The sequence below is a fragment of the Paramormyrops kingsleyae genome, chromosome 22 (genome assembly GCF_048594095.1).
Source record: "Paramormyrops kingsleyae isolate MSU_618 chromosome 22, PKINGS_0.4, whole genome shotgun sequence".
NCBI lineage: Eukaryota > Metazoa > Chordata > Actinopteri > Osteoglossiformes > Mormyridae > Paramormyrops > Paramormyrops kingsleyae.
The window spans coordinates 1,325,198-1,350,681 of record NC_132818.1 but is presented as its reverse complement, the minus strand read 5'-3'; the positions used below and the strand labels follow the sequence as shown (position 1 = coordinate 1,350,681).

At 41.6% G+C, this 25,484-nt stretch overlaps 1 protein-coding gene across 3 annotated transcripts in view; it reads right to left on the bottom strand.

Annotated features, from left to right (window-relative positions):
- LOC111834025 (protein sidekick-1-like) overlaps positions 1-25,484 on the bottom strand; it is a 369,045-nt gene that overhangs the window by 323,021 nt on the left and 20,540 nt on the right. The gene's annotated exons all lie outside the window — the stretch shown is intronic.

The window sequence follows — 25,484 nt, the reverse complement described above, 5'->3', positions numbered from 1 at the left end:
CCTGCTCACCAGCCTGCCGAAAACGTGACAGAATGCTGGATCTCCCTAACAACACAACGCGGGAGACCGAGCACCACCGGCTCGGTCTCCTGCAAGACTTTGTGTTTTGGCGGTCCCAGCCCGAGGTCCAGGAGGATCCCGTGGCCCTGCAGCTGGCCCAGTGGGGTGCGGACCTCCTGGCAGAGGATCGCCCGCCCGGACAACAGTACCCGCTGCAGAGGGCACGTAAATGCCTCCGCCGCCTACAGCTCCGGCTCGCGGCGGGAAGAGCGGGGCGCGTTGCCGAACATCAGGGCAACGTGCCAGAAGCAGCTCTGCTGTCCACCGCGAGCGACGCGGGGAGACGGAGAAAGCCCCGGAGTCGAGCAGAGGAGACCTCGCCGCTTCAGCTGCACCGCCTGCGGCCACGCCCCCTGCTCTGCACAAGCCTACACCCTCGGGCACCTCCTTACCCCAGCGAGGTCGACACCCCCTAGGACCCCGCCTTTCAGTGTCCCGTAAGGGACGGGGACACAGGCGTCGGGCCCGGGTCCCGCCCGCCCTGCCCCCTGGCTCGCCCGTTCGGCCCCTGGCTGTGGCTCGGTGGCTGCCTGCGGGTCCTGCGCCTCGGGTTCGGCGGTCTCCGCCGGGTCCCCCCCTGGATCCTCGGTGCCGGTCCTCGGTCCCGCCTCCGGCTCCATGTCGGTCGCCTCCGGGTCCCCCTGCTCCATGTCGGTCGCCTCCGGGTCCCCCTGCTCCGGCTGGGCGTCGGACGGCGCATTCCCCGTCTCCGCCTGCCGCGGCTTCCCCCTCCTGCCTGCCTGCACTGGTGTTCCCTTCTGCTCCCTCCGTGTCCCCTCCGTCACTCCCTCGTCCCGTTCCCTTGGCCCCTGGGTGGTCCCCTTCAGCTCCCTTCTCCCTCTCGCCTGCGGCCCCTCCAGCCGCTGCCCGTCGCCCGCCTGGGCTCCCTCGGGCTCCCCTTTGTCCCCCTTCCGTTCCTGTTTGGTCTCCCCTGTCTGCTCCTCCTCCCTTTCCCTTTCTGCCTCCTGTCTCTGCTCCTCTGCCCTCTGTGTCTCCTCTGTTCACTCCTGGCCCCTTTGTGTCTCCTGTGGGTGTTCCCTCTGTGTCCCCCTTCTCTGTTTGCCTGTTTGCGTTTCCTGTTCTTTGTCGTGTCTTGTCGTTCTTCTGGTCCCTGTTCCTGTTTTGTTCCTCTGTCCTGTTTCCAGTCCCCGCCTTTGGTTGATGTTTTGCTTTTTGTCTTCCATGTCCTCTTCCCCGGTTTTGTCCCGTCCGTCGCCTCCTCTCGGGCGCGCCCGGTGTACGCGCCTTTGGGGGGGGGTTATGTCACGCCCAGCTCTGTCCGCTCCTAGTGTGTGCCACGCCCCCTCATTATCCACGTGTGCTTCCCCGATTGTGCCCAGCTGTTTCTTGTTTCTTTTGCCTTGTCTTGTGTATATTAGTCCGCGTCTCCCCATGTATGCCAGATCCAGCATTGTATTGTCGTGTATTGTCCGTTAGATGTCCCTACCTGTCTGTCAGTCAAGGATTAAAGACCCTGATTACCTGTGATTTTGGCTCTCGCCTGCTTCCCTGCTCACCTGCCTGCCGAAAACGTGACAACTACAAGTAATAATACAACAAAACAAATAATAAACTATGTCTTATTTATGTATAAAATATGTATACATGTATAAAATTCAAACTTACAAAATGTAAACAAAAACACTTTAAAAAAAATTTAAAATGCCTCTTAAAGTGCTCTAAACACAACACAGTAGTCAGAGTAAACATACTTTCAGAAATATGTATACATGTATAACATTCAAACTTACAAAATGTAAACAAAAACACTTTTAAGAATGTTGAAGTGCTCTAAACACTGTATATTCCCCTTGAGGCTCTGTGCTTGAGCCAAATCGTTTTCGATGGCTTTGCGGCCTTTGTCACAGAGGTCGGGAATTATAACGTCGCTGAAATGTGTACGGCAGGCAGGGTTCCCCCTGGAGTTTGATTTCAATTCCTCATTTTTCTTTGTATTTTTGCTTCTACTAATCAAATTCTTCACTTTTTTTCAGCATCCGTTTTTTTTAGTCACTCTCTCGCCGCTTCTTAATAAATTAATCATTAAACTCACTGAATATACATCTCTTCTGACAATCACACTGTGATTGGTCAACTAACGGCATGGGCGAGTCACGAGTCTACTTGATAAGGTTGGGAGAATCGTGAATACTGTGTAAAAATTTGCGTGCTGGCGTGCTGAAAACATGATGTATAGTACGCATTTCGGAAATAATGTTCTAATTACTATATATATATACACTCACCTAAAGGATTATTAGGAACACCTGTTCAATTTCTCATTAATGCAATTATCTAATCAACCAATCACATGGCAGTTGCTTCAATGCATTTAGGGGTGTGGTCCTGGTCAAGACAATCTCCTGAACTCCAAACTGAATGTCAGAATGGGAAAGAAAGGTGATTTAAGCAATTTTGAGCGTGGCATGGTTGTTGGTGCCAGACGGGCCGGTCTGAGTATTTCACAATCTGCTCAGTTACTGGGATTTTCACGCACAACCATTTCTAGGGTTTACAAAGAATGGTGTGCAAAGGGAAAAACATCCAGTATGCGGCAGGCCTGTGGGCGAAAATGCCTTGTTGATGCTAGAGGTCAGAGGAGAATGGGACGACTGATTCAAGCTGATAGAAGAGCAACTTTGACTGAAATAACCACTCGTTACAACCGAGGTATGCAGCAAAGCATTTGTGAAGCCACAACACGCACAACCTTGAGGCGGATGGGCTACAACAGCAGAAGACCCCACTGGGTACCACTCATCTCCACTACAAATAGGAAAAAGAGGCTACAATTTGCACGAGCTCACCAAAACTGGACAGTTGAAGACTGGAAAAATGTTGCCTGATCTGATGAGTCTCGATTTCTGTTGAGACATTCAAATGGTAGAGTCAGAATTTGGCGTAAACAGAATGAGAACATGGATCCATCATGCCTTGTTACCACTGTGCAGGCTGGTGGTGGTGGTGTAATGGTGTGGGGGATGTTTTCTTGGCACACTTTAGGCCCCTTAGTGCCAATTGGGCATCGTTTAAATGCCACGGCCTACCTGAGCATTGTTTCTGACCATGTCCATCCCTTTATGACCACCATGTACCCATCCTCTGATGGCTACTTCCAGCAGGATAATGCACCATGTCACAAAGCTCGAATCATTTCAAATTGGTTTCTTGAACATGACAATGAGTTCACTGTACTAAAATGGCCCCCACAGTCACCAGATCTCAACCCAATAGAGCATCTTTGGGATGTGGTGGAACGGGAGCTTCGTGCCCTGGATGTGCATCCCACAAATCTCCATCAACTGCAAGATGCTATCCTATCAATATGGGCCAACATTTCTAAAGAATGCTTTCAGCACCTTGTTGAATCAATGCCACGTAGAATTAAGGCAGTTCTGAAGGCGAAAGGGGGTCAAACACCGTATTAGTATGGTGTTCCTAATAATCCTTTAGGTGAGTGTATAAGGTAAGCTAATACTTTCCCGGTGTTTCATAGTACCTTTGAGAGGGACATTCTAAAACGCTTAATGTGAAAACGCTTAATGTGGTTTAATGTACCAAAATACAAAAAATCTAAACCGAAATACAAGGAATATGGACTTTATTTTACATTAAGCCTTTTCCTTATAATCGGCGTCAATGGAGGGGAAAACGCTTAACGTAGTATAAAGTCCTTATTCTTAGCATTTCGGTTTAGATTTCTTGTCAGGTGAAAGTGTTTATGACCAGATATATGTGTGAGAAATATAGTGATTTTTGGTGGCTGTCTTGGTACTTTAAGTTACATTAAGCCTTTTCCTTATAATGGGCGTCAATGGAGGGGAAAACGCTTAACGTAAAATAAAAAGTCCATATTCCTTGTATTTCGGTTTTGATTTTTTGTCAGGTGAAAGTCTTTAGGACCAGATGTGTGTGTGCGAAATTTGGTGATTATTGGTCGCTTTTTTGGTAACATTAAACCACATTAAGCGTTTTCACATTAAGCGTTTTAGAATGTCCCCACACCGATCGATAACATTTGCTACTTTTAGAACGGCCCATGCTCATTTGACATGGATGATCGACGATCGTGTGTCCGAGGCGCCGGGCCAGTTTTGATTAGGCCCTACGGGTGCTACGGTTGAAAATTGGGAAAAAATGAAATTCGACTTTTCAAACATTCTAAATTCGTCATTTGAAAATTGAATTCGCCAGAGTGACGATTTGATGCCGTTTTTCTTCGTCACCATGGGTTGCGTTTTCGTCAATGACGAGAGTGACGAGCAACAGCGGGAACCCTGGGCAGGACACAACATAATGTGGGTCGAGCGTTTTAATTAAGTGGCAAAACCCCGCATCTTCGACAACAGAAAAGGGTTGCAAATTTTTAGCAATGAACGTTCCCACTGCACGGGTTATTTTCTTATGTTTATCGGATGTGGCAGGGTATGTCTGTTAATTGAAAAGCTTTTTCGATAGACACTTGTTTACCTGCAGTTACCTTTTCGTCTGTCCTCCGTTCAGGAACCGTTATATCAGCATGACTACGTTTGAGATGCTTAGCCATATTGCTCGTGTTTCCATTAGCGTATGGGACACGTGTTAGGCAATGTTTACAAACAGTGGCATTTCTATTAACTGTTTCGACTCCCTGGTCTTGTATTCTACAGTGAACCCGAAAAAAAACCATACTGGAGATTTGTACGAAGCCGGTGCTTCTTCAAACTTCTGCCTCTCAACTGTTCCGCTAGTGCTGGCCATGCTTGTTTGTTTTTCTTTTTTCCGCTTTTGTGTACCGATCGAGCTGCTAGCTCGGCTCCAGTTATGTCAGTGTGAGAGAGGGTGAATGGGTGGAGCCACAACAGTGATTGGACATTAATGGTCACTTTCCGTCGGACGCCTCTTTTGTGACGTTGATGTCGGACTGGCGGCTTATACACTCAACAGTAATTCTATTTTATAAATCTTTAAAAATGTTTATTTTGTTAAATGTATGAATATAGTTATAAATGTAATTGCATGTGTAGAGAATACCATATCATGACCGTAAACAGTATCCTAGCATGCAATATCAGATTTTTACCGGACTTGTCTTTGGTTTGTTTGTAGTTTGCCTCTCAAAAAAAGAATATCGCTATGAATGTACAAAAATATTTTTTAAAGCTTTTAATGTGGTTTGACTAGTTCGTGTTTCTTGTTTGTCTCTCAGAAAAAATAATCTCACTCCAAATCTGCTAAAATATAAAGCAACAACACACAGCAGCGTGTTCATGGAGGCAGCCATGTTTGTTCCGAGATGGGGGTAGCTCGATGGATGTGATGTCACAGAATTTCCGAGTTCCGAGAGAAAAACGTACGGACAATAACTCACGGTGAAGGGCTTTCGCTCATTTGCGCTTACTGCTTAACAGTAGCCTGATAAGCATTAAGCACCATTTTCAACAGGAAGTGCAAAACCGAAATACCGCGGTTCACAAGGCCGTACCGGACCGTGCAGCGCGTACCGAACGGTCCGGTATTTTACCGAGTACCGTTGCATCCCTAGTGGCTTCTGATCTGTCCCTTCCTTCATCGCGACTTCAGTGCTTATCGCTTGTGTCGCAAGTGGCGTGCTATGCTAACTTAATTTATTAAGCATGAGGATACGCCAATTTTATACAGATTACTAACCTTTGGGCGTCACAATAAGCATCTCAATATTTTTAGGCAAACTACCAATCTGCTTACCTAATTGTGGGCGACAATGATGTTCATTAAGTGCCCAAAAGCCGGTATACATTATCTAAATCCCTGCAACTGCATACAGTTTGTTGTCGTCAAAATTAACTTAAACGGACAAGTTTTTTTTGGAGGAAAATTAATTGTTTAGATTAATCGATCAACTGATAAAATGGTCGATAGATTAATCTATAGAAAAATAGTCATTAGTGGCAGCCCTAAAATGCATTTAGAAAATCATAGTGACCATGTTACACTCAATCACCCACCTTTGAGCACTTCTTTCACCTACTGTTAATGAGGCTTTTTGTATTAAATCAAAATGAGAACAAACATCACTAATGTCAGCACCCCCTGTAACTTAGGTAGGAATAACTAAACAGGAGCTCTATATTATTTGCGTGGGTTCATGTGCAAATTGTGTACCAATGGCAAAAAACAAGAAATTCCCAGTACTGCCCAGGGCTGCCCAGGGCTTGCAGGCTCAGGCACCCAGCCCTGCTACTTACAGGGCCGCAGGAAGAGATCGTTAGAGCTCGACAGTCACATGGAATCCCACCGCTTTGGCCCAGAGTGTCGTAAGGAAACAGAGAGATGGGCGTATAACTGAGAAGCCCCAGTGTTTGGAGACTGGGACGAGGGCAGTGTGTTCATATGCTCCGGGCCCCCAGATCCCATACCCTGTACTTGATAAGCCAGTAGAAGATGGATAGAGGGATAAACTAATTTCAGTCCGGGGAAATGGGTGCGTTCTTTAAAAACAGAATGTGTCCTCCGAAGGGCTTGAAAGCAGATGTGCCATTTTAATCAAGCAGAACAGCAGGACAGACTAAAGACTAAATAAAACTGCTGTCTGCAGGTCGCATAAGGGCAAACTGGTTTTTCAAGCAAAATGAAAGCCATATTGATTTGGAGAAGCATTCATTTGTTAATTATGCAAAAACATTTCCTCACTGAAAAGAAAACTGAATACTAGGGAATGACTATAAAAAAAAAAAACACACACACACACCACAGGGTTATAACAATATTCTTACTTCTCCTGGCAAATTTACATTCTTATTCACCTTGCAAATTCCATGCTCTGTTAAACATCAACCTTGCAAGACAAACATACTGCTTTCCTTCTCAGGATATGTTATATTAAAACACAATAATAAAAGACCAGTGATTATTATTAGAACACTGGTCATCTGTTGTTTTTATCCAAGGCACATTAAAACTATTCTCACTCGCTGCATAATTTACAACCTGATTTGGATGAGTTAAGGTTAGAAATTATGAGAGTACTAGACCAAAATAAATTAATATAATTTAATTTTATTTATAAACAGATGCATTTCTATATTTCTAGTGGGAATTTTTTTTTCGTGAAACTTGAACAGACAGCTAGCCTGCTCTTCTAGGAAAAATTTCACCCCCTTACATCATCGAAATACATTTCTCTTACAGTTTGCACTGAAAGTTGAGAAATTATCATGCATTCAGTCTACATATTGTCTGTGTTTTTTTTCATCATCAACTCCAGCCCCTACAGATGTATCATAGGATACATTTAATATTTCCAAACTGCATTTCTTTACTGTTGTATTCATATTAAAATATAACTTTCCCACCTTTACCTGTTTATAGTTTGCAGTTTTGCCATGAATCTTTAAAAGCATGATGAAAATTCAATCAGAGTCCAGAAGCTCACTGTAAATATCACGAACACCCATCATTAAAAAAAGGTCTGGATTTTTTACATTTTTGAACGACAAAGCAAAAAAAATCCATCCATCTCATCCCATCCCATCCATTTTCTTTGACCATTTGTCCTATTTAGGGTTGTGGGGGATCTGGAATCAATCCCAGAGGCTGCGAACCCATCACAGGGCACACTCACTATTCACACCTATGGGCAATTTAGTAACTTCAATTAACCTCAACATGTTTTTGGACTGTGGGGGGCGAGAAACTGGAGTACCCAGAGGAAACCCCACAACGACACAGGGAGAACATGCAAACTCCACACACACACACAACCATAGAGACTCAGACCATATAGTCCCAGAGATGTGAGGCGACAGACCAACCCGCTGCACCCCGTAAAAAGAAAATGACCTGTAAAATTATTTTATTTGTACAATGCTTGCTTAACTATCAAACCAGCCCAAAAAAAACAGAAAAGGGAGCACAGATAGTGGGTAGGAACTGAACAAGTGTTCATCCTGACAAAATAAAAAGGGTGTTTCATTCTGAAGAATGGAGGCTGAATTTAAAAAGCAAAAAATTTATATATTTTTCTGGGTCCACAAGGACAAATGAGAGCATTTTGAATGGAATATACTTTTCATCACCGAAAAATAAAAGCCACACAATAGGTCTAAAGTACAAGCTTCTTGGCACCGCAAAATAGAAATATCTGTAATGTACTGTAACTTTCAGATCTGTTTTATCAGAGGCTTTGTTGAGGAACCAAAGATTCTAAATGATCTATCTAGATGTGGTAAAAAGACATGGAAATGTGTGACTCTCACTCCTACATCTCTCTGACAGTCATTCCAAATTTTGAAAGCTGCACAAATGACTGATTCACTGCAGTGACATCTCTATGCCTGCATTATATCATTAGTTGATTTATGGATCCTATCCATCCGTCCATCCATCCAGTCAGGCTCATGGGGACAGGCTCCAGGCTCCCTATCCCAGGCTGGGGGACACCCTGGATGGAATGCCAGTCCATCATAGGAGATGTCACATTTGTCTGAAGATAATTACCCTTTATCCCCCATTTGCACTTATCCAAATGTAGTATAGTAGAGTGCTCTCTTAGCGAGAAAATTATAAATGTAGTCAGAAGTGATTAAAAAAGGAAAACTGCAATTACTTTAGCACAAACAAAGAATAAGCGTTTTTCTGGAAAACAATTTATTTTTCACAGTCATAATTTATCACCAATTATGCCTATTAAATACTTCATTAATTCCATCAATCAGAGGAACTCGTTCACATTCAAACTCTCAGATTCAACAGGCTGACCTTTTCCTGAAAAACCTGCACACTTGAAGGAAAATAAACATTAAAGACTGTAAACAATATAATTACCTTATTATGTGTCATATAAATGTATTAATAGAATTATCCATTTGTTTGAAAACATCCTAATACTTTAACTAGAGTATTAAAAGTAACAAAGGAGTAAGACTTGCAAAAACCCTTTATTTGGAGAGGAGTGTTTGAAGAGAAATAAGGGATAATTAGGTGGTTAGACCATAAGATTAATGCAAAGCAAAATTAGCATAGAAAGGAGGTGTGAAATATCAGACTTCTGTACAGTTTCCAAAAATCTCTCATACGTTGCTCAGGCGGCATACCAGGTATAGCCAGGAAGCTACACACATCAATACTTACACATTTACACTTTGAAAGTGTGCTGACTAGTACATTAGGGTTGTATTTGATCAGTTTTTATTAATTCTGCGAAACACTTCAGAGAATATAGCGACAGCGTTAGTGTATCGTTACAGGCCCAATTTGGCACAAGTAGCAATATCGGACACTCCCAGCCAATCATTACCTGGCAGGACATCAAAGAGTGTGGAGCATATTATAGACTAATACTACTGAAAAAGATGGGCCACGCAGAAGGACTTTACTTCAGAATCACCATGATAAAATTCATAAATGTGAATTATGCTATATTATTTGTAAACAAACACTGGAAACACTGGCCTGTTACCTTTGATCAGATGCTCGTCCTTTCAAGAAATAGCAACTTTGAGCTGCCTTTGCCTGGGGTGTACTGGTTCTGTCGCTAGGTAGAAACTGCAGGTGCATTAGTGGGAGCACAAAGAGTTCAAACACGTCTGCCATAGACGTGGAAAAGGGTCTGGAAGAGATTGAGCTGGTGTGGCTAAGATAAACACCGCTGGCTAAAGATTAATCGTTATCCACTGAGCAGTTTATCTCATAAAAACATTCGCCGTCAGATTTTGTGACTATATCAAAGGATAAGCAAATGGTTAGAGGTAAACATTATTATTTGCAGTCAGAGGTCTGCTGTGCTTGGAGCAGTTGAGCATTTTACGTAAATAGCTTAAATCTTCATTATGAAGCATGTAATCCATGCTGCTGAATTCTCAGGAACAGAGAGTTATATCCTGATTCCACAAACATCTGAGTGTTCACTATTTTAGCAGAATGCTTGAACATTCCTCCATCACGTGCTATCTGTGGTGAAGTCTGGCAGGCTCATCCTCTACAGCATCAGCCCAGCAGTCATTCCTGGTCACGGTCACCATAATGCCAAACTGCACTCACTCACAGCCGCTGCACACATCTCATTACGTTCTTGTTGGTCTATTTGCTATGGCTGTGGATCATAACCCCTTATACCACGCAATATAATTAGGAGGACCCCATTACTACCAAATCAACATGGACTATATTTACTGGGCATAAGGCTCAATGCAGTATCAGTGTTTCTCCTACCATTATACTAGGGGGGCGCCCCGCCCCTCCAACAGCACCTCCCGCCCCCCCTTGAAGGTCAAGTTAATTTTATTACATTTTATTTTCTATATAGCGCCAGGTTACCCTCCTATAGAACAGGTCTATACATTGTCCTTTTATTAAGCAAACTAAATAGCCTAATGTTATTTATCTTATTTACACACCACACAGGTGAGCACAATCCCACCAGTGGACAGAGAGCACGCGTTTACCAATTCATTTAATATGTCGGTGTCCGTCTACCCCCCCAAAGCTGTAAACCTAGGGGAAAAACCAAGTATAATGCAATCATTTTAACAGAACTTAAAATGCATTAACAAGAGAGTTACTACGATTTATTAATTATATTTTTAATACAGTGGTACCTCAGTTCTCGAACTCATTAGAACTCAAATTTCTTAAAAGTCGAACCAACCAGTTCGAAAAAAATTACCTAGAGCTCGATCTGAATCTCAGAAGTCAAACCGTGAACGCCGACCTAAGACAACTTGTACGCGCGGGGAAATGAGTCACGCGGCACATCTCTCAGCGGAAAGAAAGGGTAACGCTTCAGTCTCAGTCTTGCATTAGCTGTGATAGCATCACACATGTTTACACTAACTGAATACATATATTTAGACAGTAAAAATACATTTAGACAATGATAGACAGTAACAGTAATTATTATAATATAATAAAATACATTTTAAAATGAAGATTTCTTATTCATTATTTTAATATTAATAATAAACCATTAATACGTTTAATTATAATAATATTGTTGCGCCGAGCGGGGACGGAAAGGAGACAAAGGCGCAGACATCAGGGTATTGGGGAATACGGGGTTTAATTACAGGTAAGGCAGGCAAAACGCAGATGGACAATACAATGACCGGACTGGTGAAACAAACTGAAAGGCGGACTAAATATAGAGGACTAATGACAACAACCAGAAACAGCTGATCACGCAGAGATTCCACACTGGGTTAACGAGGGGGGCGTGGCACACGGAAGGAGCGGATGATCGGGGCAGGACACATTGTTTGGATACATTTATTTTCTTACTTTACAAATTACTGTTTAGATACATGTGCTTAGATGTGTTTAGTACAGTATATGCTCTTCTTGTTTTATCCGGTTCATTTTGTGTTTAAATGCTAAAAAAAACATATTTAGGTGTAATTTTTTGGGGCCGGGAACCAATTAATTGGTTTTCCATTATTTCTTATGGGGAAAACTTTTTAGTATTCGAGTTTTGAACGGATTAAATTCGAGTTCTGAGGTACCACTGTACTTAGAAATAGAAATGAAAAACAAACAGCAGATAGAAAAACAGAGAAATATGTTACAAACACATTACAGCAGGTGGTTCTAACATGGTACCATTGTGGGGACATTCTGAGATTGACTCTTACTTTATTCCATTATGATTTCTAATTCCATCCCTAATGTAGTCAAAACAAATGAGAACTCGTAATAAGCAAAAAGGTTTTACCACTTAATTAAAAAGCTAACTAAAGCAGGGGCATTTTAGCCCATGGAGATACTGTATCTCATCGCCACTATGTCTATTCTGCACCATTATGGGAAATCTCTCTCAATAAAGTAAAGATCTCAATAAAGTAAGGAATACATGTAAATGCAAATGTGTGTGTGTGTGTGTGTGTCTGTATGTGTGTGTCTGTGTGTCTTTGTGTTTGTCTGTGTATGTCTGTATGTGTGTGTCTGTATGTATCTGTGTGTGTGTCTGTGTGTCTTTGTGTGTGTGTTTGTGTGTCTTTATTTGTGTGTGGCTGTGTATGTGTGTACCTGTGTGTTTGTCTGTCTGCCTGTGTGTGTCTGTGTGTGTCTGTCTGCCTGTGTGTGTATCTGTGTGTCTTTGTGTGTGTCTATCTGCTTGTGTGTGTGCCTGTGTGTCTTTGTGTGTGTGTGTGTGCTTGTGTGTGTCTATCTGCTTGTGTGTGTGCCTGTGTGTCTTTGTGTGTGTGTGTGTGCTTGTGTGTGTCTGTGTGTGTCTGTCTGCCTGTGTGTGTGTCTGTGTGTCTTTGTGTGTGTCTGTCTGCCTGTGTGTGTCTGTGTGTCTTTGTGTGTGTGTGTCTGTGTCTGTGTGTCTTTGTGTGTGTCTGTCTGCCTGTGTGTGTGTGTCTGTGTGTCTTTGTGTGTGTCTGTCTGCCTGTGTGTGTGTGTGTGTTTTCCTGTATCCCAGCCCTAGGCACTTGTGCCCATCACCCTGCCCAGAATAAGCAGCAGGAGGACGGCAAGCAGAGCCTGGTCTGCCTGGCGAGGTCACAGGGCATGCTGACCGGAAGGAGGTGTCACAAACATGGGCTTTTACAGGCAGAAATGAACAGCTCACACATTCTGCCATGGACATATTAACAGACATGCGTCAGTGGCCGTTTCCGTATTAAACAATGAGCTTTCCACATTAGTAAACAGGGTAGCACTTTTTTACGCTACAGTCCTTCCCACTGCTCACCTTTCACCCAGGGAGTGAGAAAGGAACACATCTCATTTCCTCTGCACATGTGTGCAGTCCTTTATGATGTCAAACAATCGAGACAAATCAAGGACAAAAGTGCTACTGACTGTGAAAGGGACACATTTACTATTAATGCCAGAGTTAAATTACATTATCTAAAGTAGGATTTGAGAGTGACCTGTACCTGTAAGGGGGACACCACTCTGAGCTTAACCAAAAAAAAGAGTATTTAACAAACCCATGGCATGTAACATATTAAAATTATCTTTTAAACTTCTTACAAACCCTTAAACTTCTAAAATACGTAATTTATAAAAGGTTAACTGCGAAAAGCAAGCAAGCAACTGAGTATTAAACTATCCACTTAATACAGATTGGCCAAGCATGGACAATAGTTTATACAGTATTAAGCATACTGTACATCATCCACACCAAGCTACTACCAGAAAATTTTACTGCTCCTACAAATACTAATTGCTTGTATTTGGTTTCATACAGCATTGAAAGTTCAAGAAACTTTGAATTAACCCCACCCACCACCTGGGATTTAACACGATATACATAAAGTGCCCCCTTCAGACAGTTTTTAAACTGACTATTCGTTTTATTTTCTTTTTCTGAACCACTGAGTAATGGGACATGACTCTGGAGGCCGAGATGCGCTCCACTCAATCTAGACAAAGGGGGGGGGGGGGAATTCCCACCCCTCAGCCCCAGCAAAAAGATAAAATGAAAAGAAACTTTCAGGCAGCAGCTGGACGCCTTCAAAGCCCTGCCTTTCAAGGCAGCACCTCTGAATACGGAGGCGAAGCCCCTTTGAAGCCTTCCTGAAAAGAGCACCCTGATTTGACGCTTTTAGCCACAGCCCGATGTCTGACAGCCAATCAAGTCACAGCCACACCTGGGAAGAGGGAAGGACACACCTGATCTATGCAGGTGAGCCAGTGTGCGTGACCTGAGCGAACTGGAGCAGGAACATCTGATCCTCTACTCAGAGGACAGTGCCGGCCTTTATTAAGCTAGATAAAACCAGTCTATAAATCTCTTATCACTGACTGTTGCCTAAATTCACACTTCTGCATTAGTTATAGATGAGACTGTAATATCTAACTAGGCTATAATCATGTGCCAGAATGTCTGTGTGATACTAATCATTATAACAGTACATTCTCCTCATGTGTCCACTGACGTAGTGTAACCTCAATCCTCAGTCATATTTGTTATATAAAGAAAAAGGGGGCGTGAGAGGAAATGAACGGCAATCGATGTCACTATCATGTAATGGCATCAACTCCTGGCCTGTAATGCAGCTGTGAGTCTGAGCTGCAGGGATCACATCTCTGTCACTTTCAGACCAATTAGCATCAGCTTGTGAAACTAACACCTCAGTCCAATTTTGTAAGTCTGCATCAGAGCTACTTAACAAAAACTATTCTTCTCTGTTAACTTTAGGATCAGCACGTTCTATTTCAGTGAGTCCTTTAATAATACCTTGATTCCAGCTGCAAGGCTTTAAAATGCACTTGCTTTAAAGTGTACATGCTTTTATACTTTAAATAATAAGTACTTGTGTATTCTGTTAAAGTAATTCTAAAACAAACCATAAGATCATTTATGGACCTGAAAATCACTTCCAGTATGGTAAATAAGGCTCAAGGGAGTTTTACTTACACAGAAATGTTCTGAGGGCAGAATGAAAAATGATTGGTTCAGAGTGATAACCAATCAGATCTTGGTCAGATGTCAGACCAACCAATCAAATGTCTTGGTCCCTCCATCTCTATCTGCTTAGATCTGGCTCCTCTACAATCTGATTAGATATCTTTCTAAACCAATCATTTTTTTTCGGCCCTCAGAACATTTTTATGTAAGTAAAACTCCCATGAACATAAATAACATGGAAAATGTAATTTTGATCGGAAAGAGTCACACAAGGAAAAAATGCTGATTTCAGGTATGCACATGTCATGTAAGGAGTTGGGAGTGGAGGTTTAGCAAAGGATGATATAAATAGGATGAAAATAAAATGCAAACCAAACACAGGTAGTGATGAAAGAAAGGCTTTAGAATGAACTAAACACTCCTGATCATCTGACTCCAACTCCACAGACAGTTTCCCTCCCTACCCCGCAGGCCTGTCTCACAATGGGATTAGCGGGAAAGCCAATTCCAAAGGAACCACACAACCCTACCGTAAAAATGAGGAATTTCCAGAGGTGGGACAGTGAATGATTCTTCTGGAAGTTCCGGATTGTGCTCATACAGTCCTGATTATATGTGCTACTTCTGACTGAGTGACATTTCGGAAGTAAGTCAAGGTGATTCGAATTGGAAATGAAGTCCTCTCCAGAACTTTATGGAGGGCAGCTGCACTCTGAACCCAGCCACCTAGCAGCATCCTGTTCTCAAGTTGTAATTTTGCTATAATTTTTCTTTCCTAAATGCGATGACCTTAAAAATGGATGACTAACATATAAATTCTTCTGCTCATTTCCACAGCAGTATTTGCCTACCGAACAAATGAAGTCTTCTTTACATTCTGATAAGTAAGTTTTCTAATGACTCACAGCTCTCTGGGTAGTCTTGATTCTAGGGTCATAAATATGTTATGGTTAAATAAGTTATGGTGAGAACTCAAACCTAACATAGACGCTTTCAAGTTGACCTCTGTGACTGAGCAGGGATGTGGACATCACGTACAGACAGGCACAGTTGCAGTTTCGGCAATTAGTCAGAGGCTCTGTTTCACTTCCTTTGCAGACCAGCTTTTAAAATTGAAATTGCAGTCACTGTGGGTGGGGGTGTGGGGGTGTGGGGGGGGGGCTTGGAGCCCATCCCAGGCAACACAGGGCACAAGGCTGGGGTACACCCTGGATGGGACACCAGTCCACTGCAGGACACATCCACACACTATGGCAGGGGTCGGGAACCTTTTTGGCTGAGAGCCATGAACGCCACATATTTTAAAATGTAACTCTGTGAGAGCCATACAATATGTTTAAAACTAAATACAAGTAAATGTGTGCATTTTATGTAAGACCAACACTTTTAAAGTACAATAAGTCTCTGAATTCTTTTTAATAACATTGTTATGCTGTTGCTAACCAATGATGAATAAAGTACTTCTTACCATTAATGCGACTTCTGGTGCTGCATGGTTCTCTCCACAAAGGCAAATTCCTCTGTCCATTCCTGCTGAAAAGTACGATACTCCTCATCTTTTTTTTTTTTAGCCATCTTCTTCGATAAAAGGGCTTCTGCAATTAGCTAGCTGACTACTTGATTAAAAGGAGGGAAGTTTACTTCCTGACCTCACAACGACCCGTGTACGTTACGCATTATCCAATAAAAATTTGGTGTTGTCCAGGAGAACAGCTGTGATTGACTCCAGCCACCCGCAACCATGAACATGAGCGGTAGGAAATGAATGGATTGAAATACATGAGAATGTTTTATATTTTTAACGTTATTATTTTTTTTTTTATTAAAGATTTGTCTGCGAGCCAGATGCAGCCATCAAAAGAGCCACATCTGGCTCACGAGCCATAGGTTCCCGACCCCTGCACTATGGGGAACTTAGGGATACCAGTTAACCTAGCTACCTGCCTGCGGGATATGCACATGCATGAAATGCATGAACCATTATGATTGATTAATGATGAATGATAAATATGTGATCAGTACGTAACTAATATTTAATTTCTGATTAATTAATACATTAAGTAAGCGTGTACTACTATATTAATTGTGCCCCCTAAAGTGTTACCAAATATAAAGCACTTTTTTTAAATGTGCCTTATAAATAAATATATACATATTTATTTACTTACTCAGAACCAAAATGCTTCTTAAATATCATCATAGTTCGCCTGCTCTGTTTACTTGACATTGCTGCAGGTTTCTCTGGTTTTTTATTAGATGACCCTGTACAATGAAATCCAAAATTTGCTACTAACACATGGTTTTCCTGAAAATCTGGAACATTGTTCATGAAACCAATAAATAAACAAACAAACAAATAGATAGATAAATGAATAAATAAACAAGCAAACAAATGAATTAATTAATTTTACTGCACCCATGGCCTATATACAAAGCAATGACGTACACCAAATGAACAAAAGCTCCCAGAAAAAAAGCAGAGTTGACATGACATCTCAGGGACAACTTCAACTAGACAGACGGAAAACAGTCCTCTTACGCAGTCTGGCAGAAGGACACTGTAATAACGCATGAAGCCCTCCGTGTGCAGTATGGCATTTAACGTCACAGTCCTTCCAAAGTTACGAGCAGGAGAGCCAGGAGGACTCAGCAGCCGTTGTTTATGTGGATTTTATCTGGTCCCCCAGCACAGAACACAGGTAGCACATGTATGTCTAGCCAGTGTCTGCACGACATATACAAGTCACGCCTAAACAATGTCATAGTCAACCCGATTGCTAATTTGAAGGCAGCAGCGCAGTGGCAGTATTTCATTTCCAGTCGTGACCTAAACTGAGGTACTTCCCACCTATTTATGATCTCCCAGCAGTCTATTTAGGCTGCCGGATACGTCATACACATGCTAATACTGGTTTAACATTATATCTTAACAATACATTATTTTTCCTCAGTATCATGAAAAAGGCAGCAGTTATGCTCACTTCAGGTAGCAGAAATCCATCCATTTTCTATGTCTGCCTAACCTATGCTGGGTCAAGGGGACCAGAGCCAATCCCAGAAGCGTCGGAAGGGAACAACCCTAGATGGGCGCCAACCCATCGCAGGCCACACAGCATTCACACGGTCTGGAAACTCCAATTCACCTTAATTAGTATGTTTCTGGATTGTGAGGGGCAACCGGTGAACCCAGAGGTAACAGTGAGACGAGGAGATCATGCGAACTGCACACATTTAGGGCCAGGGTAGAGACTGGAACCCTGGGCTCCGGAGGTGCTCAGATGTGTTACGTTCAGCTGCCAAAACGAGATACAAGTACAATAACAATACTATCAGTGGATAGATATCAGCGGCTAGCATCCAAAACATTAATTACAAACATTCTATCATTTAACTATTATGTATAACTATTATGCTACCATGTAATGTCCTACAGATCCGATAGTGCTTTTCTGCATTTTTAAAAGTTACTGCAGCCTAAATTATTTTTGAATGCACACACACAAGTTCCAGTTAGCTGGCTAAAAAACTGTCCCACAGACACAGTGGACTGTACATAAAATCTGTATAATGTACCTGATCTTTAATTTATGAAAACCAAATATTAGTAAACAAACAGTTAAAATAGCATTTTAACTTGGGAGTAAACATATAATGCTAGACTAGTTGAGATGAGCATGCTTATTGATTTACCACATTCACAAGGTTAAACGTCATTTGCGTTCAACCGTCCCTTTGCTATCATTAAGCAGTGTTGTTTCAATTTTAAAGAGAGTTGTCTCGGTATTTGATTATTTCCAGTTCTTCACTCACAGAATGCCTTTGCAAAGTTTGAAAAAGATCTGTCAAATACTTTCTGAGTTATCCACTAAAGAAGAAAGCATCTGTGGCAGCAGAGGACTGGACCCAAAAGCATATTTATTCCCTGTCTGGAGTGTAAGGGTACACGGTATATCATTGGACCATTCAGCACACCCCCGACAGTTCAATACGCACATGTGAACTGCAGTATTGCAATATGCCTGTGAATTGTCCCTGTATCGGCGGGAATATAACAATATTTTATTCCTCAAAAAATACATCAAAAAATTGAAAGAATTTAAATGTTATTATCCAACAGCAGATTGTGTAAATTATCCTCCTCCTGGCTAAAGGTAGCCGCACACTTCAAGCATGATCAACATCGTTTCAGCAATATGATGTTTCATGAGCAGTGATCCCACCCACTGTCAGTAATTGGCTGACATAATGTGACACTGTGGGGTTGGTCAGCAGCCAGCATGCTTTCACCGCATCACGCTTATCTTTAAATGGCATAAACTAATTTGTGTATTTATGTTCATTGTTACTGTGTAATGTTTGCTATAGAATGAGTGCATTTCATTAGCGTATAACTGTGTGTGTCATGTAAACTGTTGGTTTCCTTGTCTGTGTGTGTGATAGTATTAAACCAATAGCAACAGTTAATAAAGAGTTTTTTTATTTTAAAAGAGTTGCCATCTTCTTTATTAAAACAACTCACCACAATTCATTTTTTGCCCCTTTGTGGGTGTGCTATATCTGCTATATCTTGGGTTGTGTTTGTGAAATTTATTATATATCTAGCTACACTTATTGTGCTGTGATTGCCTGTGGTTGCTTTTTAACAGTGACACACTTAACTTTGTTGATGTTCTTCTCAAATAAAATAATTTTCTTTATAAAGATAAGATTTGTAGCAGTCGCCTTTTTCAGAGAGTGTGTTCTCTTTTTACAGAGAACCTCACCACAAAGAAACAGCATCTCATTAGGGTACCAATTTCATTTTGCACTTGCACTGTGTTATTTTTACATTTAATGTTGCCTTTACAGGTATGTACAGTGTTTAAAATAGAGGCTAATCACTTTGAAGTTGTCAAAGCTTATAGAGAATGCTAACACAGAATGCGTAGACAGGTAGCTCACCGCATGATGTGCTTCATTATTTTTTTATTTAATATTGCCTGTACGGGTACTGTACATACAATGTACACCGTTAACATAAAATACAATAGATAAAGCACATACAGGTTATTGAAGTTAAGAATTTTTTTGATTTTGATGTTTTTCTCTCCTTAATTGCATATAGTAGAGACATAACCTAGAACCTAGTTAGTCATGCTGCCATTTTTCTGAATACAGTGTTGTTTTTCCATCCATCTTCTGCAACCGATTATCTTATTCAGGGTCAGGGATGGTCCGGAGACTATCCCAGACGCTATGGGTGCAAAGCAGGGAACAACCCAGGATGGGAAGCCAACCATTGCAGGGCACAGTCACACACCATTCACTCACACATGCACTCCTATGGGCAATTTAGTAACTCCAATTAACCTCAGCATGTTTCTGGACTGGGTTGGGTCACCTTTTACAGTGGTCCAAAAACCATGACACATATCAAACAATGGAAAAATAGTACTGTTACACCCCTAGCGTGTGACTAATGCAGATTAAGCTACTAAACTATAAACATTAATGCAGCATCTTTTTGGAAATGTGATCGGTTGATCAATATCCACATCAGCGAGATCATTGTAAACACGTTTAAGTCCTTTACTCTTTTGGCTTTGTTTTACCCATATCATTCGTCCAGCCTTCTGCTTTTTTCAGTCACATTTTTTTCTTAAGACAAAATTCAAGCAGTTTGAGGCAGCATGAAGTCCGGAGATTCCCAGCTTCCCGTGTGTCCTAACTTGTCTCTTTCCACACACAGCTAAAAAGAAGGATCCATTATATCCAAATTGGATAACAGGTTTAAGAATCACGCATGACCCCAGGTTTAAACAATCCAGCAAATTACATAGGAATTCTACACTCTATACTGCCTGGCTGACATTCCTAAGGATCCAAAAAGCACTGACATTGTGCCTGCCAATTTAACTCTCCGAAGTTTTGTTTCAGTATATTGTGTGTAGAAAGAGAACAAACTCTTCACGTCCTGTATGTGTCAATCGTCTGGAAAAGGCGTAAAACCAAAGTTCCATTTCCACAGCGCTGCTCTGCCCCTTCAGCTGGCAGGTAGTCATTATTTGATTAAGCAACGAGTCATTTCTGGGACATTTTTCTTTATTTATCTGAATGACACATTTAATATATGGCATTATGGTCCTTTGCAGGAGGTTAACAGTGGCCATTGTTTCTGGTTCATGTCTGGTAATCGTTACCGTCATGGCATTTATTAATCAGTCAAAGGTGAGTTTTCATATGTCCACATTCAGCTGGCTACATTTTCCCAGTTTCCCCAGCATTCTCATACAGCGAGCATTTAGTGCATGTCTAACCTGCTCCAAGCATGTTTAAGTGTAGGATTAAATAGGTCATAAGTCTCACCTTTTCACCAATAAATGTAACCTATATAATAAGAGATACTTAGGGGTCAGTCCAAGGAGGTTTAAGTGCAAACTTTTGGCTTAAAACAGGTGAAAGTCCTGCCGAACCACTTTCATCAAGAAACATAACCAATATAAGAGCCGCCCGTTGACTAAACAGAAAAACCTTCTTTTCAGTCCGTTACAAATGGAATGACCTGAATAGCTTCTGTCCCGATACTGATATTCGGCGCCAGTCCCTTTACTTGACAAGAGCAGACTGAATTTGCCAAAGGACAAGGGTGCTGACAATAGCTTTCCAAACGGGGTGGGTATTAGGACCTCACACCTATCAAAGGGCAGCTCTTAGATTGCATCTCTAGTTTGCAATGCTGATACTGTTTTAAGCAAACATGTACAGACAAACCCTGAGTTAATGTGAAATGATATCCAGCATCATAGCACCATTTAATGCTGATTGCAGTAGTCAGGGTTTGTTAACTGTGCTTTAGTTAACTTTGAGTATGTTAAACTCAATTGATAGTACACCCCACAAGTCACTAAATTGAGATCTTCCGAGACAAATAATTGAAAGTAAGACATACAGGCAACACTAAGATGTTGTGTGGCCTGAAATTGCTTTGTTTCACATCAATCTGTTTTTCGTGTAGTGCTGTTGCAGCCTCCAAACATGTAAACTTTGCCTGATAGGTGTTCGCCAGTTTGTTCTGTCATTATAATAATAGTATTAAGTAATGCTGTATCGCGTTTCTTTTGATGACTCTGAAACTCTTATTGTGGTTACAATTGCAACCGGTCATGATAAATTATCACTTTGTCCACCACTACTAAAGGGTATTACTCTCTGGTCTTAGTTCATTCCTATTTTTATACTTATACTGTATTGTTCTTGTCTTGGTGTCTATGTGTGATTGTGCAGTCGCAATGTGAGCAATTTCCCCCGGGATTAATAAAGTCTTCAGATTCTGATTCTGACTACCGAAGAGGTATTACTCTCTGATTAAAAGCTGGGTCTTAGTTGGCAATGCAGACACCCCCCCCCCCCCCTTTTATGTGAGAGCACACAAACCCTCATTAACAAACTCTGAGTCTCCTGAGTTGATATCTACCATAGCACCATTTAATGCTGATTGCAGCACACAGGATCCATTAACCCGGCTCCGTTTAGTTCACTCTGGTTTGGATAACTTGCTCTGTAGTACACCAGATTTATCCCAGCCGATCCACACCAACACATTACCAACCTTGCTGTAAGAACTCAGTATTCCTCAAATAAGCGAAAGCACTTGACATGCACTTCATCCACACTTTGGCAAACACCACCTGGACGCAGTCTTTGAATAAGTATATAGAACCTTGATGTACTGCATCAGTGTCCACTAACATTGGCATCTAAGACAGTGTTTCCCAACCCAGTCCTCGGGGAACAGTCCACTTTTTTGCTCCCTCCCAGCTCCCAGCCAATCAGGAACACCGAATACCTGGTACAGGTGCACTGGGAACTGAAAGGAAGCAAAAACGTGGACTGACCGGGGTTCCCTGAGGACTGGGTTGGGAAATACTTCAGTGTATGTTTCAGCGTAAGCGTGCAAAGTTACGGATGAAGCCTAGGACAACCCCAAACACAACCAATACAAATGACAGCATAGCTATAGCGTATCTTTTCTATACAACTTCAGACTTGAAGTGCGTCCCATTGGTTTAGAAGAAATCCCCACCAACCTGGGCTCTTTACATACAGCTGCAGACTTTGCGTCTTATGTCAACATACGTCATCACAGTGTGTAGTATCTCAGTCAGTTTGGCCTTAAGTCTGCTGAATGGGACAAAGTCACCCTCCAAAGGAAAAGGTTACATACTGACCATTCAAGTGCCCTTACAGTGTATGGTGAAAACACATTCGAGAACTCACCTTCAGACCAACATCATGGAAAAGGGATTTCATATAGAAAAAGGCAAAACAAACAAACATTGTGGTCATAAAACACTTCTGAACGAGAGAATTTAAAGTGAAAATAATCACAATCTTTGGGCTAGAGGTGCTATCCATCCCTTATTGAGAAATACAGTAACATGCTGTGTCCCATGTTGAAGCAACCCAGGATGCGATTTGTCCCATATATTCGTATCGACTGAAATACAGTTTAATTTGGACCACAGGACTGATTCCCCCTCCCCTTGCTGGGGGGCCTTTATTGAAAGTGAAACCCTACCTGGGTCCTGAGAGGGACACTTCAATTAAATGTCATCAGCATACGGTTTCTTAGATTCCTTTAAAAACAGAATTGCTCTGTCTATCTTCAGTCGGATTCTGCAGTTTACAGCAAGATCGGGCATAGCGCTCTCCAGCCTGGACTGCTTCTGTCTCCCAGCCAGTGTTCACAGTTAATTACAGCTTTAAAGCTAAAATAACAAACCTGGAAAATCACGACATTGAAAAGTGTTAGCCGTGACAGATTAATTCACAAAAAGTGAAAATTCATAAGCAATGGACATGAAAATTTATTCAGAGCACAAGAAAGGGTTTTCCCTTGCAAAGAGTTAGTGTTTTTACTTTGAAAGGTCTTCAATATGTAAAATTCTCGCTATGAAATCATCTGCATTCCCAAGTTGTGGATATCCCTGCGGTCCTACTGTAATTGTGATGCACAGGCTGGATTTCTCAGCTTGCCCTCCTTATTAGACAGACATCCCTGTAAATTTGTGGGGTAAACTTCCAGGATACACTCCGATGAATTCTCAGATACCCATTATCAGGTGGGGCCAAGAGTTAGGGGCCAGTTTTTGCCTGGAGCCTTTTACTGCAAACCTAATCTGGAAGCCTGTTGCTGTGTTTCCGTTTGCTGGAGCTCTCTGCGTCTTATGTTACAGTCACGGCTCTGGCCAAAATCCAAAAAACAACAACATTTTTTCAAGTTCAAGAGAAAAACACAGCTCTGACTTTAATTATAGTAATAATAATAATTTTAAAGAAATATTTGACAAGTGTGAATTTATGAAAGGAAATCTTTACCATATTTTTCACCTGAGACATTTAGTTGGCTAACCAGGTTAGATAACGGCACAAATGTTACCTGTGTTATAAATTTTGATCCCAACACTGTGCTGTGGGCACAGAAGAATAAAACAACCCTGAAATTATTTTCTCATGTCCGCCAGTCCATCCATCATTTCATAGGCTTATATTTAAGGTTTTAAAAGGATCATTACACATAAACAGCAATAGCAATGATGTGCAAAGAATTTTATTCAAACATCCACCAAAGAGCAGAAAACAAAGCATTCATGTACAATCAGTGCCTTTTTAGACATCAGTTCAAGCGTATGAACCAAAAGCCAACGCAACACATAAATAGGGCATGCTCGCGCATGGGACTGGAATCGAACCCACAATCCTAGACTCATCAGGCATTAGCTTCTGCTGAGACAAAGCGCATCCCACAAGAAAATTTTATTTTTTACAGAACATTTCCATAACCTTGACTGAACACTCAATAACTGCCCATTTTCTCTTCATGACAGGTCTGGCACATGTTACAATTAGTGGTGAGTGCTATGATAAGTTATTGTCACTGGTTGCAATTGTACCTACAGTAAGTGTTTCAGAGGTATTGCAAGACTCTCAATACAGCACTACTTAATACTATTATTGTAACATCAGAACAAACCGGTGAATGCCTATCGGGCAAAGTCTGCGTGTTCAGAGGTTGCGACAGCACTACAAGAAACCAGACTGATGTGAAACAAAACAATTTCAAACTGCGTATCATTTCAACGCTGTCTCTATATCTCAATGAAATCTAGGGATTCAAAACACTCATTCAAAAGATCCACATTATAGAACACAGACATTATTTCACATATGGATGCCTCATGTTGAGAAAATGTTGCATGTAAAACTCAAAATGTTTACGTATAGTATTTTACATATTATAACGATGAAGTTTATTATTACGATTTTACAAGCGATGTTTTTTTTGTAAGGAATGAGTTACTGATTATGTAGTCAAATGGCTAATTAACATTACTACATACATGGCAAATTGGTTTGCAAATAAATAAATTAATGAAAAATCGTGATCAATATTCTAGCCAAAAATATCATATCACTTTTTGGCCATAGCGCCCACCCCTACCTCCAATCCTGCTACTGTAATTTCACTACATTTAAGAGTGAGAGATGTTGCACCAACTTGGGCATATTGCTTTTGTACATGTATTCTGTAGTTAAGCTACAAAGCATGCTAATTATGCCATCTGCATCCTGATTGGTTAGTCACTTTAATACACTACTCCCAAGTTCCTTGGGCTGTTCTTTAACCTTGTCTACTGCATGCGCTTTTCTGGAAATATCCCAAGGAAAACCTAGTGTGCTAACGGCCATGATTACCTGGTTCACCTTGACTGTGCCTGGTAAGCCACTGACCTGGCCAAAGGATCAGGGGATTTGGCAGGACCAGAGATACAAACATGAGGAGCAGAAGAAAATCCCCCACTGGCGAGTTTCAGGCCCGGCAGTGACTAATGAAGGGCCATGGCTGTGACCGAGCCCTGTTGCCCATGTGGCCGTCAGCAGGTGCTTCGGGGGCTGAGGGAAACCTCAATAGACGGGTTTCACATCTCTCCACACCACATGTGAGATGATCACGATGATCTAGAGACATCTTAACAAGTCTGAAGTAACATTGGTCAAATGATATCGAGTCTAAAAATTGCTCCTGGGTAACTTATCCAAAGGCATGCCGTTTTAAAGACTGACGCATGGT